The sequence below is a fragment of the Canis lupus genome, chromosome 16 (genome assembly GCF_011100685.1).
Source record: "Canis lupus familiaris isolate Mischka breed German Shepherd chromosome 16, alternate assembly UU_Cfam_GSD_1.0, whole genome shotgun sequence".
NCBI classification, from domain to species: Eukaryota; Metazoa; Chordata; class Mammalia; order Carnivora; family Canidae; genus Canis; species Canis lupus.
Genome location: NC_049237.1, coordinates 55,702,189 through 55,721,317, shown reverse-complemented (window position 1 = coordinate 55,721,317; position 19,129 = coordinate 55,702,189). Strand labels below are relative to the sequence as shown.

The window sequence follows — 19,129 nt, the reverse complement described above, 5'->3', positions numbered from 1 at the left end:
ACTCTACCCCCAGGCAACTGCAATACTACACAGAGAGCATCCTTTGGTCGAATGGGAAAAAGAGGGCCCAAGGTAGACATCCAGGTTCTTCAGCATTGTGGTCACTTCCCTGGAACCCCATTCATGTCTCACCTTTCAGGAATTTCAGGGGAGTCCATAGGGCTTGATTTTTGGAAATCTGATTGTGACAAAAGAGGGTGGAGCTCCTAGCAACTAGCCCTTCCTATCTTGGTAGAAGGACTACGGAGATGGAACATCCAAGTTGTATTCCCAACCAGAAGTTTGCTGTGCAGTGGAAAATTCACAAGTATATGAATATTTAGAATGTCAAACAGCTAGCCTTGCCAGCTTTGAAGCCTATTCTCTTGACTTGCCCAGGCAGGGAAACAGAATTCCTAGCCCCACGTATTGCTGAGCACAAACACAATGCTATGTGACTGGGAAGCCAATTTGGAGAACTAGAGAAGCTACATACCCTAGCAGCACTCAAGCAGAAACCCTGACCAGTGACTCTACATGATGGTCAAGTCAAGATGGGCTGGCAAGGGACCTTGTGCAGGAGACCCATGATTTGAAAACTTAAACAAGGAGTGTTGCTGGCCTTGGAATTTGTTCTGCTATCCTACTGAAGGGTGAGTGCAACCTTCAGCTCTGCCCATTCGTGAAACCTAGCCCAAGTACCCGGAAAGTCATGTGGCCCAGCACCAATTAACCTGAGAGCCTGGACAAAGACTCTGCCCAGCTGCAAAGACTGCAGCCCAATCTGCCCAGAGAGCTTGGTGTACTGTTCTGCCTAATTTGGGACCAAACCAGCCTTGACAACCTTACAGTCTGTTCTACAACACCACTCAGGCAGGGAAGCTAATTTATAGCCTAGGCTGTTGCATGATGCCACCCTAGACCTGCCTGACCAAGAAACCCATCCAAAGCATTGTATTCTAGCAGCTAGAAGCAGGAAGCTACGTATTTTAGCAGCATTTAAGCAGAGAGGCTTGTCCAGTGCCTCCTATCTGCAGGCCAAGATGAGGACCCCATCTATGTAGGGAGCTTGGTTTTGACTGATTTGTTTCCCAAAAAGTTAGCCTTGCCAGGATTAGAGCCGGTTCTAATGATAACCCTGGTAACCCTACCTACTGCTGAATTCAGCCTTCAGCCCCACCCAACCAGGAAACCTAACCAGAGCATCCAGGAAGTTGAGTTGCCCATCTTTCGGGGGTACCCAGGAAGTTGAGTTGCCTATCTTTCAACCCTACTTAAAATGGCACATGAACAGAGACCAGCTCAGGTCTGCCTGTCAACAAGGCAAAGTAAGTGAACCTGTCTGCTCAGGGAGCATGCAGTTCTTCCTGATTTGAGTCCCCACACTATGAGCCCTGTCAGCTTGAGACCCATTCTACTACCCTGCCCAGATAAACTAATTCATGCTCTGCCTATTGTTGCATTTACTCCCTAGCTGCTCCACAGAGTAAGCCTGTCCATAGAATCCAGGCAGCTGCAGAGCCCATCCTACAGCTGTGCATGGGCAGGGAACCAAGCCAGGAGTTCTCTCCACAGTTCCCAGTTAGCCGATGTCTCCCCTCTCCCCAGACCTCAGAGATAGGGAAGTGGCCTCACTGCAAAAATAGATTGCAATAGCAAGGCCCACGTGCTCAAAGATGCTACAGCTGACTCATCAGAACCACCAGCCAAGTGGACTGGAAAAGAACGGTCCCTGCCAAGGTAAACCTGTAAAGTCTGGAAGAGAAAACTGCATACTGGAATGTGCAAATATAAGGAATCCAGGTACACACACACACATATCAGGTAAAGATGACACCACCAAATGAAACTTAATAGAACTCAATAACTTGCCCTAAGAAATGTAAATTATTTTAAGATTTTATTTATTCATGAGAGACACAGAGAGAGACACAGAGGCAGAGACACAGGCAGAGGGAGAAGCAGGCTCCATGCAGGGAGCCTGACATGGGACTCGATCCCGGGACTCCAGGATCACGCCCTGGGCTGAAGGCAGTGCTAAACCACTGAGCTACCCGGGCGGCCCCAGAAATATAAATTTGTGATCTAATAAAGAACTTAGAATAGTTATCTTAACTGGGTGTTATGCTATATGTCGGCAAATTGAACTTCAATAAAAAAAATACAAAAAATGATTTTAGTAAAATACAAGAATAAGACAAAAAGTAAACAATTCATGAATAAAATAAGGTCTATGAAGAAAGAGAATCATTGGAAAAACATAATGGAAGTGCTAGAGCTGAAGAATCCAATGACTGAAGTTTCAACAGCTTCAAGAGCAGATTCAATTAAGCTGGGGGAGGGGTGGGAATAGTGAACTAGAACATAGGTCATTTGAAGTTATTCAGTCAGAGGAGCAAAAGGCAGAGTTAAGAAAGCCTACACACTATTAAATATGCACTATTAAAAGCCCATGAGGAGGAGAAAAAGATAAAGGGACAAAGTATATTTAAACCAATAATAGGTGAAAAGTTCCCTAACCTGGGTAGGACATGGATATCTAGATATGTGAAACCTAAAAAATGCCAAGTAGATTAAAGCCAAAAAGGGCTCCACAAAGACACAGTAAAATTACATATTTAAAGATGAATGAAGTGAGAGATTTGAAAGCAGCAAAGGAAAAGGAACATGTTACGACATACAAAGGAAATCACATAAGAGTATGGGCAGATTTCTCAACAGAAATTTTCCAAGACAGCGAAGAATACTATATATTCAAAATATTTAATGGGGGGAAAAAACGGAAAGAAAATCTGTCCACCAAAACTACCTACATTGAACAAAGCTACCTTTCAGAAATGAAGGATACAGTTTTCTGAAGAAAAGCTGTTGGAATTCATTGGCATTAGAACTACTTTATAAGAAGTTCTAAAGGGTAATTCTAAAGGGAGCTGATCAAGCAGAAATAAAAGCATTCTAATTAATATAAAAACATGAATATGGGTGTAAAGCTCACTGGTATTAGTAAATAAAGAGCTGGAATCAGATTCTCTAATATTGTAATGGTGGTGTATAATTATAACAGCAGTATAAACATGAAATTATTAATTATAGCTACAATAATTTGTTATTGAATACATAATGTAAAAAATACACAAACTATAACATTAGCAATCTAAAAATGTGACTCAGGGAGAAGTAAAATGTTAAGTTTAACAATGCTATAAAAATTATCAGCTTAAAATAAGGTGTTTCAGATATATTTTATGTAAGCACCATGGTAACTATAGAGAAAACTCTACAATAAGAAGACAGCAAGAAAACTCAAGTCATAATGGATTTAGAAAACACTCAGAAAACAAAATGGCAATATTAAGTCCTTACCATCAATAATTATTTTAAACATGAATGGATTAAACTCTCTAAAAGCATAAATTATTAAATAAACAAGACTCAATGATAGGCTGTCTACAAGAGACTTAGAGACGTATATAGACTGGAATGAAGGGATGGAAAAGATTATTTAGGTAAACAGTAATTAAAAGAAAGCAAGGGTAGTCAGAATGTGACTAAGCAAAGTCAATGAAGATGAAGATAGAAACACATTCCAAATGAAAGAATAAGTTATACTTTGTTTTAAAAAATGTAATGAAATAATTTACCTAATAAAGAATTCAAAGTAATGTTCAAAACTACTGATTCAGGAAAAGCATGAACAGAATAAGAACTTCAACAAACAGATGGGAAATAAAAGTACAAAAAAGATGTAACAGGGATCCCTGGGTGGCGCAGCGGTTTGGCGCCTGCCTTTGGCCCAGGGCGCGATCCTGGAGACCCAGGATCGAATCCCACATCAGGCTCCCGGTGCATGGAGCCTGCTTCTCCCTCTGCCTGTGTCTCTGCCTCTCTCTCTCTCTCTCTGTGACTATCATAAATAAATAAAAATTAAAAAAAATTTTTAAAAAAACAAAAAAGATGTAACAGCTGAAAAATACAGTAACTGTATTGAAAATAATACAAGAACTACACCAGAGGGATTCAACAGTAAATTAGATGAAGCAGAAAAGAGCACTGGAATTAAAGAGCAATGAAACTCAATTATAACAGTAAAAAGAAAAAAAAATGAACAAAGACAGCTTAAGGCACTTTTGGGACAGCATTGAGTGGGCCAACATTTACATTGTAGGGGCCTCCAAAAGAGAAAGAGGCAGAAAAATTATTTGAAGAAATGGTGGCTGAAAATTTTAACTGTGGAAGGAAGCATAGAAGTAGAACCAGGAAATACAGAGTTCCAAATACGATAAAGACAAAAATATTCCCACTAAGACACACTTGATGTGCCAAAGTTAAAGACAAGGAGAAAGCATAAGAGTGGAAGAAAAGCAACTGGTTACATTCAAGGGAACTCCCCCATAAGATTATCAGCATGTTTTACAGTAGAAATATTGCAGGCCAGGATTAAAAAAAAAAAAAAAGCATGCTATGTTCAACTTACTGAAAAGAAATAAAAACTAGCCAACCAAGAATACTCCCCATAAGAATGATAAGCAAAGTTATCATTCACAAATAAACGAGAGATAAAGAGTTTTTCAGGAAAGCAGAATTCTAACAGAATTAGAGCAGCCTTAGCAGAAATGTTAAAAGGATTTCTTTTAGCTGAATGGAAAGGGTGCTAATCAGTAACAAGAAAACATATGAAAATACAAATTTCATTGGTAAAAGTCACTACATAGAAAATCCAGAATGATCTAATGCAGTAAAGGTGATGGATTAATCACTTACAAAACTAGCATGAAGGTTAAAAGACAGTACAAATAACAAACTACAATAATTTGTGAATGGATACACAGGATAAAAAGATGTAAATTCTGACATCAAAAAATGTGGGCAGAAGGAAAAAAAATACTGAGCCTCAGTATACAATGCACTCAAACTGGTTATTATCAATTTAAAACAGGCTATTAAAAGTTATTCTAGGCTATCCTCATTGTAGCCACAAAGCAAAAACTTACAGATACATGAAGAAATCTAAAATTACAATAAAAGTCATCAAACCACAAAATAGAGGGCGAGTAACAAAAAACATAAAAGAGTAAAAACACAAATAACAGAATGTCAATCAATGCATGACCATCAAGAATGACTTTCAATGGTTTTTCCTTGGAAGATGGCAGAGTAGGGGATCTTAAGCTCACCTCATCCCACAGATACACCCACTAACACCCACATCAGAGTAAATAACTCAGAAAATTACCGAAAGACTACCAGAATAGTCTATCCACAACTCAAAGTAGAGAAGAGGCCATATGGTTGGGACATGATTGGGAACCAAAATGACCAAGGGACTGTCCAGAGGAGGAAGGGAAGACACCACAGGCACAGATTAAGGAATGGACCAGATCCCATCCCAGGCACCCTAGGCACCGGGGACCCACACAGGGAAGAAAAATCCCATATTATTTGCCTTTGAAAACAAGAGGAGTCTAACAACAGTGGAGCTTAACACCTGAACATTAAAAAAATAAAAAAGATTTAGCTCTAGGAGAGCTGAATGGTGATAGGAAACAGAGTCCCCGTCCTTAAATAGACAGCACAACAAACAGCCCCACAGAGACATAGCTCAGACGCAGCAGTTTGAAAATACCTAAGGGATACAGAAGGAGATTTATTTACTGATCTCAGAGCATGTGCTGAAGGACAAGGACTCTTGAGAAATTCCTCCAAGAACAAAAGAAGTGATGAGTACTATTTCACTCCCTCATCTCCCAGCCCAGATACACAGACACCAGTGGTTACAAGTGCAGCACCAACATTCTCCACCTAGCTTGCTAACAGCATGCTCTGCCCCTACACATGACTGCAGATCCCCCCCCCCCCCCCCCCGCCACACACACACACAACCCAACCCTCCTGGTCTCCTCATGAGCTTTCCCAGCTGGCTACAGGCCTCCTCCCCTTCACCAGACCAATGCAGACCTTGCACCCACCACATGCCCTACCCACACATTCTCCAATGGACACCCTCTCCAATATGTCGTTGGCCTAAACACATCCAAAGTGGTGCCATAAGCCTATGCAACCACCACCAACAGGGACCAACACCACTCCCAGTGACTCCTGCCCCAAGGAGAAGGCAAGATAACCATACACAACTGTCCAACTGTGGCCCAGCAGTGAGCTGGGAAAAGACATCTGGTCTGACTGCATACCTTGCCAACTAAAGAAAGCTCCTCAGGAGGCAACACAGAGAAAGCAACTTGCAGTTCACGCTACTGCATCTCTAACTAACAAACACCTGGTCTGACTAAACTCAAGCCCAAGGCAGACCAAAAGTGACCCACTAATAACACAGGGATCTAACCCTGCCCACAACAGGCAAAGAGCCATTGCAGAACACTAGACTGAAGGAAAAAGCAGCTCAGCCACAATAACAGGGCACATGCAACACATAGGAGATACTCCCGAAGCACCAGGTTCTGCTGAACAGGGAATGCATGGCATGCACTAACCCCTCTTACTTAATATAGTGTTGAAGTTCTAGCTGGAGAAATTAGGCAATACAAAGAAAAGTCCATGCAAATCAGAAAGGAAGAAGAAAAACTCACTTTTTGCAGAGGATATGATTTTGCGTATATAAAAACCTCAAAGAAAAACCAAAATAACTGTTGGAATTAATCAGCAATTTTGGTAAGTTGCAGAGTACAAAAAAATCAACAAATAAAAACCAGTTTCTTTTCTTTACACTAATGATGAAACATCTGAAAGAAAAACTATGCCATTCCAACAGCATTAAAAATGGAAGATCTGTACAATGAAAACAATGAACCTTTCCTGAAAGAAATCAAAGAAAACACAAACTAATGGCAAGACATCCAGTGCTCGTGAATTGGAATTAATATTGTTAAATATCCATACTAACCAAAGTCATCTATAGATTCAATATAATCCCCAGTGAAATACCAATGGCATTCTTCATAGACCTAGAAAAACAATCCTAAGAGGTGGCTGTCATTTGCATAAGTGTAAAGAAGAAATGAAAATCTCGTGGTGGTGATGATGGGAAATGTCAGCATCTCTACCTATGAAGAAAGCCATGCTATTTAAGCTGAAACTCTGTACCACCCATGCCACTGCTTCTTATTGCTTACCACCTCCCACTCTCTTATTTCTGGAATAAATCCTATTTGGGTCATTTGATTACTTCTCTCTAGAGATTGGGTCGGCTGTACTGCCTGAACTCTGAATACACTCAAAATGCAATAAAGGCCAGAAGCTAGTGATGATTAAACCTGCTCCATTTTATAGTGATTGTTATATTTACCTTTCAAAACCCCATGCAACTTCACTCTACAATTTCATCCAGGGAAAAAGTAGAAAGGATATTGGATACATTATCAGGAGAGAGTCAGCATATCGTTGTTACTAATCATGAATCATTTCTTCTCTTGTAAAATAATATTTGGAGTTAAATAAGAAGGAAAAACAATCCTAAGATTTGTAAGGAAACACAAATACCCCAAATAGCCAAAGCAATTCTGAGCAGGGAAAGAAGGTGTAACACTTCCAATATGCCATGGTGGTTATCTGGAGTTGGGGGATTAGGGGATAGGACAGATGTTTTTCAAGGGAACAAATTTATACTAAGTAGTAAAAATGCTCTAGTGATCGAAAGCACAGTATAACGAATACAGAAAATATCATATTATAATCAAACTTGCTAAAAAACTAGAACTTAATTATTCCAATCTGAATATTGGCATAAAAATAATGGATAATTATGTAATATGACAGGTGCTAATTATCAGAATGGCAATCATTTCAATATATAAATGTATTAAATTAATATGTTGCACACCTTAAATTTCCACATTTTTCTGGTCAAATATATTTCAATAAGAAAATTAAGGGCAAACTCCAATTCTAAATGAAAGAAAAGCCATTTGAACTGATACCACATGAATATAAAGGAACACAGAGACTACTACGAACTTTAACAAAACGGACAACCTACAGGACATAAATTCCTAGAAATATACAATACCAAGCATAAATCAGGAAAAAAAATAATCTGCACAAATGACAAGTCATCAAGACAGTAATCAAAAACCCCTTAATACAAAAAGTGCTGGACCAGATGGCTTCATTCATGAATTTTGTCAAACACCCAAAGAAGAATTGGTACCAACATTTCTCAAATTCTTTCAAAAAAGTAAAAGAGAGGGAACACTTTCAAATTCACCGTAGTAGGTCAACATTATTCTGATACCAAAGCCAGATAAGGGCACCATAAGAAAAGCCAACTACAATTCAATATCCCTGATGAATACAGATGCAAAAATTCTCAACTAAATACTAGCAAACCAAACTTGGCAGCACATTAAAAGGATCATATACCATCAGCAAGGAGTTTTCATCCCTGGGATGCAAGGATAGTTCCACATACACCAATCAGTAAGTGTGCTACATCATAGTAATAGAATAAAAGTTAAATTATATGATCACCTCAATAGATGCAAAAAGGGATTGAACAAACTTTGACATCCATTCATAAAAATTCAAGAAATTACGTAGAGGAGGAATGTACTTCAATATAATAGATCCCATATATGACAAGCCCAAAGCTAAAACCATACTTGATAGTGAAAGATTGGATGTTTTTCCTCTAAGATCTGGAACAAGGGTGCCCACTTTCACTACAGTACTAGAAGCCCTAACCAGAGTAATAGGGTAAGAAGTAAAAGGCATCGTGATTAGAAAGAACTAAAATTTTCTCTATGAGGATGTGATTTTATGTCTAGAAAACTTTACAGAGTCCATCAAAAAACTATTAGATCAACAAATTCAGTAATTTGCAGGATACAAAATTTCTTTCTTCCTTCCTCTTGGTAGACTCCTCACCCTTCATGGATCCCAACATCAGGCTTGAACTCATGACCCTGAGACCAAGACCTGAGCGGAGATCAAGAGTCAGATGCTTAACCAATTGAGCCGCTTAGGCACCCCAAGTAGTATTTCTAAACACAAGCAACAAACTATCTGAAAAAGAAAGAAAACAATTCTATTTACGAGAACTTAAAAAATAAAATACTTAGGAATAAATTTAGCCAAGGTTGGTGAAAAAGCTCTATGCTGAAAAGTATAAGATGCTAATGGAAAAAAAAAAGGGGACACAAATGGAAAGGCATCTGTGTTCATGGACTGGGAGGATATTACTGAAATGTCCATACTACCCAAAGCCATTTATAGATTTAATGCCATCTCTATCAAGATTCCAATAGGTTTATTTTTACAGAAATGGAACAATCCTAAGATTCATATAGAACCACCAAAGACCCCAAATAGCAGTTCAGTACAACACAGCTAGAGGCATCATACCTCCTGATATCAAACTATATTTAAAAATTGAGTTATCAAAACAGCATGGTGATTGCATAAAGACAGACACACCAAGGGAGCAGAATAAAAACCCAGAAATAAACCCTTCATGTATGGTTAAGTGAAGGTGCCAAGAATACTCTACCGTGAAAAGACCGTCTCTTCAATACCTGGTGCTGGAAAAACTGGATATTCAAATGTAACACAGCAAAACTAGAACTCTGTCTTACACTAAATCAAGTCCAGTTGGATTGAAAACAAATATAAGATCTGAAACCATAAAACTCCTAGAGGAATACATAGGTAAAAAGCTTAATGTAGATCTTGGCAAGGATTTTTTTGGACAGGACAACTAAAGCACAACAACCAGATTAAAAAAAAAAAAGTAAATACAGCAACCTAAAAAGCTTCTGCACAGGAGAAAAAAGTTAAAAAGAAAGTTAAAAAGGCTTTCTCCAGAATGAGACAAAATATTTGCACACCACACTATCACACTATGATATGAATTTAGTATCCAAAATAGATAAGGAACTCTTACAGCTTAATAGAAAAAAATTGCAATTAACAAATGGACAAAGAACCTGAATATTTTTCAAGGTAAATATTTAAGTGGTCAGTAGGTACATAAAAGATGTTCAATACCAGTAATTATTGGAATCTAAATCAAAACCAGAATAAGAAAGATCACCATAGACTTGAAGGGCGATCTTCAAAAATACAACAGAGGAAAGGTGATGAAGATATGGAAAAAAGCACATGCTTGTGCACCATTAACGGGAACTTAAGTTGGTACAGACACTATAGAAGGATTAAAAATAGGTGGGTTCTGGGACGCCTGGATTGCTCAGCGGTTAAGCTCTGCTTTCATGATCAAGGCATGGTCCTGGGGTTCAGGGATCAAGTCCCCAGGGAGCCTGCTTCTCCCTCTGCCTAGGTCTCTGCCTCTGTGTGTGTGTGTGTGTCTCTCATGAATAAAATAAAATCTTAAAAAAAAAATAGGTGGGTTCTGGTTCAGGATTGCGACATAGGAGGTTCCTGGACTCACTTCTTCCCACAGACATACAGTATATACAGCTACAAATGGAAAAATCCTTTCTGGGGGAAAAAAAAAAAAAACACCCCCAGCACAACCCAGAAACTAGCTGAGCATCTCCTATTCATTGGGAAATGAGGAAAAACCCACATCAAAATGGGTAGGAGAGTCTGAGACACAATCTGGACATAAACCTCACAGCCACGTATTTAGGAGGAAATTCATAACGCTAAGCTTCTCAAAGAGTGAAGGGTTTGAACTCAACATTTAGCCCCCCAACTTTTAAGACTTCTGCCTGAGGGATAGGCCCCCAAGGCTCTTAGCTTTGAAAGCCAGTAGGGCTTGCATCCATGAGACCCATGAGACTATAGGAAACGCAGGGGCCTCACGGGAATCCCAGTGATGATTCACCCAGAAGCCTCGCTACAGAGGCAGCACACTGAAACGCCCATCTCACAGCCTTTGCATGAAATAAGCCTATGTGAATAGGTTAAAAGGTGTAGTCTAATAATTAGGCTTCTAATTTAACATATATCTAGGCACTGAATGGAATCCTCCCTGGAGATCGGCAAGGCTAGCGGGTGCCATCCTCATGCTCTCTGTTTTGCCCTATGCCAGGTCACCAGGATCTTCCTGAAAGGAGCTTGTACAGATCTGCCAGCTTGAATTTTGCAGCTGCCACCCAGGGGACACATCCCTTAATGGCCTGGCTGTGGTGACCGACAGAGCTTCCATTTACAGGTCCTCCAGGACTACGACAAACAAAATAATTCTTAACTGTCTATTTCCCCAAGGCTCCCTACAAGGAGAGGAGACAGAAATGCCATCTCCCAGTCTTTCCCTGAAAAAGGTCTCATTGCATACTTTAAAAAGGTGCTGACTGGGTTTTATTTTATTTTATTTTGGGGGGGTGGGTTTTGTTTTAATTTGGTGCTGAGTTCCTGCCCTTTGGGACACTTATAGGTCTTGATACACCCTCAACTCCTGCAGGCCAATGAGAACAAATGGAGGACAGGAGGTCCATCACAAAGGTTGGAAAGACCGCCAAGAGCTAGGTCCAAGCTGAAAGTTAAGTTTCAGCTCCTACACAAGACCATTCTTTCAAGATGAGAAGAGGTGGCTATTTCATCTAATGCAGAGAAACCAAAGCAGATAGTCAAAGGAAAATGAAAACAAACATAGGAATAGGTTCCAAACAAAACAAGATAAATCTCCAGACATAAACATTAATGAAATAGAGATAATGGATTTCCCTGATAAAAAGTTCAAAATGATTGTCATAAAGATGCTCATTGAGGTCAGGAGAAAACAGCATGCACAAAATGAGAATTTCAACCAAGACCTTAATATATGTGATTTTGTCAAAAATAAGTTACCTTTGTTCAAAGAAGAGATCACAATGAATATAGGAAAAGCTTTGAACAATAAAAACAAGATTTATGAAATTTTGTGGGACTGAGTTAATGGCACGCATAGAAAGAAATGTATAGTTTTATTTTTTTTAATTTTTTTTGAAATGTATAGTTTTAAATTGATTTATCAGAGTTGATCAAGTGGGTGTATAGGTCCACCATAGAGCAAGCATAAGAATGCTATATTCATAAAAGCCCAAATCTGGATTCAATCTAAATGTACAGAGTAGGTAAATCGTAGTCCATTCACCTAACAGATTACCACACAATAGAACTGATTTGTAGCAAGAGAACATTTCCATGAGGAGAGCAAGGACATCCCTATGAGGGCTTTCTTCTCTGGCTACTTCCAAGCTATTAGTCCAGAAGAGTGCAGAGGAGGGTTCTCTCCTAAATCTTTAGAACCATCTCTCAAGAAACAAAGAACCTCTGACTTTGCCCAGAGTTTCATTCATTCTCTTATTAAAATGTTGTTTTGTGTGTGTGTGTGTGGGGGGGGGGGAGAGCAGTTAAGCTTATGAAGGCTCTAAGGACTCAACCTACTCCAAAATGCCAGATGGAAAATAGATGTTACACTGCTCCTCCATCATCCTTGATCTTCTCAGACTTACCATAGGAAAGCCACAGACTCTAATTTCCAAACAACATCCTTCTCTCTCAGGATTAACTTGAGCTATAATTTTCATACATATACATCCCCCAGGCAATAACCCTAGAAGTTCCAAGATCCCAGCTCCTTGCAGCTTACTCTTCTGTCACAAAATCCGAAAGAGCTCTTCAAGCTTTCGCTATCACTTCTGCATTCCACCAACCAGAAAACAGAAGTAGAAATGAAGGGAGCACTCCCTTTTAAGAGGTTTCCCAGAGGTTTCAGAGAACACCTCTGCTCACACCCCATTGACCATAGTCAATGCAGTCAGGAAGCCCGGCTTTGTTGCAAGGGAGGTTAGGGAAACCCTGTAGCTGCGTGGCAGTCTTCTCTGCTTAAATTCTAAGTTCTTACTACAAAGAAAGGTAACAAAAAAAACGGACACTAGGAATCTCTGCGACTCCCTCCATCCCCAAAAAATGTTTCCTCGTTTATCAGTAGATGCCAGCAACTGTTTTTTGCAGCTCTGTGTTTTCTTCTTCCACAGTTGTCTACATTACTGATGTAGATGCCCAGTTATATATATCTGGATCTGGCAAGACCATTACAGAGCCTCTACTCACCATCCCTAAAGTAAAAGAAATTGTTGATGATCTTATTTTCTGATATTAAATATAAACACTGCCTGTGTTTCTCTTGAGCAACTTTTATGGACACTTGGCTCCAAAAGTGGAAGCCTCCTTCAGGAACAAGCTGTGGCCTCACCTCACCAGAGAGGTCTGCTGGCACTGACCTCCTCTTGCCATATGAGCACCTACGATTCCCCAATTTCGTTTTCTCATTATTTGTTTTATTCTGAACGCATCATCGTAAGCCACCATATGGTTTATTTGTAACAAAGTGAAATACACACAAGTTATTACCATATGTCAAGTTTAAATATTTTGGGGAGACACAAAATTAGAAAGGAAGAGTTGCTTCTGAAGCATGAAGCCAAAAGCATGAGTCATATCTGAAGCAGGAGGCCAGGAGAAACAGGTGGCTGGATATTATTGTCCGCAGGAAGGATTGCCACTTGTGGGACAGGATGGAAGTGGATGTAGGTCAGGCCAGCGTCTCAGTACTGAGGCATCATTGCTTCACTTGAGTGGTGCCTGGCACAGCTGTAGAGCCAGCTGGGCCGGGTCATGAAAGGCACTGGAGGCCAAAAGGAGGTGTGACTTTATCTTTAGAAAAGTCATTGAAGAGTTTCAGAGGGAGAAGGGGAAGATCCGCTCTGTTTCAGAGAGGCGGCACTGGTGGCTGTGTGGGAGGCCAGGTGCTACAGGACCAGCACAGCAGTGGAGCAGAAATAACGTCGGGGGTTTGTGGAAAAGGCAGGGTAAGTCAAAAGGCATTTCTTAAAAGAGGAATGGGAATAAAGGAACCCTACTAGCCAATTGTGTAACACGCAGGGTGCGGTGTGCATGGATGAAGCCAAAGGAAAAGTGGGGCTATTTTGAGTCTTTTAGTATCAAATGGAGAGGATTCAGGGAAGAGCAGGGCAGGGACTGTGTAGACACTTTCGGCTGAGAACACTTAAAACTCTTGTAGCATCCTCAAGCTGTCAAGGAGGCAGATTTTAGAAAGTGCCTGTGGTTCAGAATCAATCTGCGGACTTGAGGGCCATCAGCAAAGAGTGGATTAGCCAAAAACAAAGAGGGAAATGGACGCACTCGAGACTATTTGGGGAACTGGAGCAGCTGTGTGGCCAAGGCACTTTGGGTGGATAAGGATGGACCACAGCCAGCCAGAAAAATGTTGGCTGTAGGACTGAGCATCTGACCTGTAGGGGACAATGGTCTGGGTGGAGGCTGCCAGGAGGTAGAAGACACGGCTTCCAAGCACGTGGCCTGATGAAACACCAACAGGCATTGCAATAGATCACAGTAACTTATGGGGAGTCCTGTAACAGAGGGGGGCTCGAGGGACCACTGAGGGGCAAGAGAGTGCACCACTGTCTGGGGAAGGAAGAGGGACGAGGTCTGGGGATACTTCTGTCAGGGAGAAAACTTGAGATAGGTCCCAAAGGAGGAGTTTGGGAGGAAGATCATTCTAGCAGGAGAACGCTTAGAAAGTAGCAGACGGCCCAGCTGTCTTAGAGAACTGAAAGGAGCTTGGGAACAGAGCTCAGGTTGGGAGGAGGCAAGCAATAAAACAGGAGGTCAGAAAGGCAGGTCGGGACCAGACTGGGAAGGGCCTCAGCCTTGCCCTGAGGGACACACGCCCCAGGAGACGTCAAAGGAGGTCTTAGCCTGGATTGTACCAATACAGGGAATACAAACTCAAAGCATATACAATACAGGGAATATAAATTCAAGGCATATTAGGTAAAAAGGAGTTGTTTATGAAGAATCGAGGATTCTTTCCTTCTTGCTCCCTTTCTTCTGGGGTATGTGGGCTGTGGGCATAGGCTGCATTTTGATCCCCCCTGGTTCACTTGCTCCAGGTCTGCCAAAGCATCGACATGTAGGTCATTTGGGGTTTCCATGATGCCAATTAAGACTGTAACTCTACCTGATGTCTATGCCCTACTGCTCAATTCTGTTTGGCTCATAATCGTGGTCTCCAATTGCCTGACACATAATTACTGTGGATCCAACACCAGGGGCTGAAGAGAGAGATTCCCTTGTACAAACCAGATTCTGCAGATCTCATGTAGCAGGGACTTTGGGGAGCAATGCTAAAGAAGAGGGCATGAATTAGGAAAGCACCCCATATGTATCTACACAGTGACAGTGTGTCAGGGTTATTCAACATGCCCTGGCGGGGAGGGGGGAACATGGCACATCCTCTTGGAGTGCAAATCTCCTCTTTAATTCAACAAGTTTCTATTGACTTCTTGTTTGGTAGGCATTGGTCAAGGCTGCAGAAATGCAGCAAAGACAAAATAGTCTCCCATCTCAAGAAGACTACATTCCAGTTAGGGAAAGTCAAAATACACGTCACACAGAAATAAATGTAATGTAAGGCAGGATAGGGGTGGGGGGATTATATTAGTTAGGATTAGGTTTGGTTTCAAATTGAAACAACAACAACAACAAATAAGCTTAAGCAAGTTAAAGTTTCTTTCTTGCTTTTGTAACATCTGGAGGTGGTAAATCCAATGCTAGTAGGATACTCCATGGGGTCAGGAATTCACTTTCCTTTTGGGATTGCCCTGCCATGGGTGCCTACCAGTTTGGCTGCTGAAACTCCAGCTATGGCACACATCTGCATCTAAAAAGAGAAGGCTACCTCACACATCCCATACCACACATACCTTTTCCATTTCACTGGCTAACCAATCATCTAGGTCCAAGAAAAGCTGGGAAGTGGGTTTTGTGATGTGCCTAGAATTAGGGATGTGATAATCATAAAAGGAGAGTATGAATATTGGTGGAAGTTAGCCTCTGGCACGCGGTCGGTAATCTCACAGAGGGGACACAGAGGTCATACAGGGAGGTTATGGGACAGTCTCTCTGGTAACATTTGACAAAGCCTGGGAAAGAGGCTAGCAAACATGCTCCCAGGTGTGGGAAGAACATGTCAAATCTGGGAAGACCCTCCTGCTCAATGCACAAGAAGGATGGCAAAAGTTCAGGATGGTTGGCTCTCCAAAAAGACCAGAGGAACTTATCGATCAAGCAACACCACTGCTTCTTACCACAGTAAGGGAGATTATCGACAGTCTTAGCATTCCAGAGGGGAGAAGGGAGCACATTTATGGGGTTTAGGGTTAGGGTCTGGGCTTGAATAGTTTTAGGAAGACCTTTCAACATGGGGACAAAATCAAGTTTGGACAATATTAGAACAGTTCACAACTGGCGGGCACAGCTAGGCCAGGGCTCCTGAGCAAGTCTGACACACCAATGTTTCTCTGCTAAGCACCCTGTGGAATAGTTTGTCCAGAGAAGGCCTTTTATGCAGGTGAGCTCTCAGCTGTCCTGAGAAGGGTTTGGCTGAGCGGCCTGTGGTCCGTGTCAAAGGAATGGTGGGATTCATGAAGCAAGCAACAGAGTTACTTACTGGTTTACAGCCTTATCTTCCTAGTAAGAACTTCCTGGAGCAAAGAATAAGGTCATGTCGAGGAGGGCTTTGTGAGGTCACTTCAGCACTGCTGAAGCTCAGAGCCTGAGGCACAGCCATTCTCTGTGTGGTCAGCACTGCTCCTGGGTGCTGGTGGGCTTTGGATTTTACTCCAAGACGGGAGGATCTTGGACAGAGAAGTAACAGAAGGATCACCTTGGTTGCTGCATTCATTTACTGGGGCCGTCATAACAAAGCATCGTGCACCAGGTAGCTTACCCAGAAATTCGTTGTTGGCATAGTTCTGGAGGCTGAAGCCTGCGGTCAAGGTCCTGGCAGAGAGCCATCAGGAAGGATCGGACGCAGGCCACGGTCATTGGCCGAGATGACACCTTGACCTTCACATCATATTCCTTCTGTGCAAGGACCTCAATTTCCCCTTCTTATATGGAGACCATTCAGAATGGATTAAGGCCCCCCAGAAGGGCCTCACTTAAATCTGACCACCTCTGTAAAGACCCTATCCCAAATAAAGGTCCTATTCTGAGATGGAGGGTTAGGACTTCACTGTAGGAGTTTTGAGGACACAATTCAAATATAGTGAACAGGATTATGAGGGGAAGTAGTAGTAGCAGGGAGACTAAGTAGGAGGCTATCATGGTTGTATAGCTAAGAGGGTGGTCAATGAGAGGTAGAGAGGGGAGATGGGTTCTGGATGTATTTTGATATGGTGAAGCCAATAGAGTTTGCTGATAGATTGCATGCAGGATGGGGAAGAAGAATGAAGAAGGACTGAAAGGATTTAGCCAGCAGGAAGTTAAAACTGCTACTTACTCAGTTCCTACCAAACTCAGGACCTTTGCTCTTTTCCCTCAGCCTGAAATGCTCTCATCTTAGATCTTATTCCAATTATAACTTAAAGGTCTCCTTAGGGAGACATTTCCTGACCTCATGATGTAAAGGTGTCACTTTACAACTATCATATCACCTTATCCTTGCTCACTGCTTACCCTTATAACTCCTTGACACGCTATTACCCATCTTAGTGCTGACGTGGAAGTAATGCCAAGACTGGGATCTTATCTGCCTTGGTCATGGCTATATCACCAGGTCCTGTACCAGGGCCTTGCACACAAGCATTCAGTAACTGATTGAGTGAATGAATAGTGACCTAGTGTCAACAGTGAGCAAGAGAGAAACGCAGAGTAACCTGCAGGTTTCTAATGTGGAGAACTGGGTAGATAATAGATAAGAGAAAAGCCCATATCAACCTGGCTTCCATAGATATTTGCTTGCTCCTGTAACTACAGGGTTGAGAGTGGGTTTCATAGGTGCTTTGATTCAGCAGCTGGAGGTTTTTTTTTAAAAAAAAATCAAACTACCTGGCTTGTGATGCTGTTTTAGGACAGCCCCAGACAGTGAATGCAGCAGCCAGGGTGATTCTTATTACTTTTCTGTCCAAGATACTCCCATCTCAGTAAAATCCACACTAAGTCTTTATCAATTTCTCTGTTGGCTGTCCACTCCATCCAAAAACTGACTTTCCATAAGAGAACAAAGCAGTGATGAAATTCCAGGTGTCACCTCAATTCACTCAGCGGAAGAGAAAGAGAGGAGCATCTCTTCTGGTAACTCCTTTAGCAGAGTGGACAGGATTGTTTTCTTAGAATATTCTAATCGCCTTTGGGTCTCAGAAGCCCTTAGAACTTCATCCCTAAACCAATTTTTGTGGAAATACAAGCAGGGCTACTTTGTAATAGATCAATGATTCAAGAAACCTTTAGACAAAGCTTAAAAAAAAAGTTATACTTATTGATATTTTTTGTTTTGGAAAGTAAAATGAATTTAAGAATATTTAGTTCCTTTGAAAACACTTTAAAACCCATTGCATTTTAACAAGTTTTTCACGGAAAAAGAAAAACAACTTCCAAAACTAAATTTATTTAGAAGAATGGCTACAGTCATACACGGTCTTGCAAGTCTCTTTACTATGTAGCTGAATTGAACACAGCTGGATTGCCTGCATTTGCTCTGTTGCCATGTTTTTTTTGGTGGAGACAAATGAAGAGAACCCAGACTCCATCAGATATGTGATTGGAAAAAGGAAGGAATGTTAAGCCTTTTCAGATAAGAAGTTCTTAAAGGTTATTAGCAATGTGGAGCTTAATATAGGAAATTTTTGTACCCTATCACATTAGAATCCATTGATCTCTCTTGCATTTTGAAAGAATCCCTTACCCATGCAATGATTTGCAATGATTTGCAAATTATTGGTTCACTTATTTTTGCAAATCTAAATATTGACATACAAAACTGAGAAGCCGTAATGGTTATTATCACGGAATTTCTAAAAGTCAAGTATTGGGAACATGTCAAACTCCTGAGAGCAAACTTAAGCTTTCCAAAATTCTGATTTTCAATGAAAGCTCAAGTTTTATTACTAGCAATACTATCCATTATTTTCCTTGAAGTGATATTTTGTTCATTTTTGAAAAAAATTCTGCCAGAATAACTTAGGTTATTCTTTCAAGTAAAAAGGATGTTCCATTAAAAAAAAAAAAAAAAAAAAGGGCAGCCCGTGTGGCTCAGCAGTTCAGCGCCACCTTCAGCCCAGGGCGTGATCCTGGAGACCTGGAATCAAGTCCCGAATTGGGCTCCCTGCATGGAGCCTGCTTCTCCCTCTGCCTAGGTCTCTGTCTCTCATAAATAAATAAA

General features: G+C 41.1%; 1 long non-coding RNA gene across 1 annotated transcript in view; it reads right to left on the bottom strand.

The window, feature by feature from the left end:
• Nucleotides 1-16,435, bottom strand: part of LOC119869619 — a 46,799-nt gene extending 30,364 nt beyond the window's left edge. Inside the window, exons 1-2 of the long non-coding RNA XR_005371712.1 lie at nucleotides 16,415-16,435; nucleotides 15,669-15,738 (exon numbers count right to left, since the gene is read on the bottom strand). This is a non-coding gene — a long non-coding RNA (uncharacterized LOC119869619). The remainder of the gene's footprint in view (nucleotides 1-15,668; nucleotides 15,739-16,414) is intronic.
• Between the last annotated feature and the right edge of the window lie 2,694 nt (nucleotides 16,436-19,129).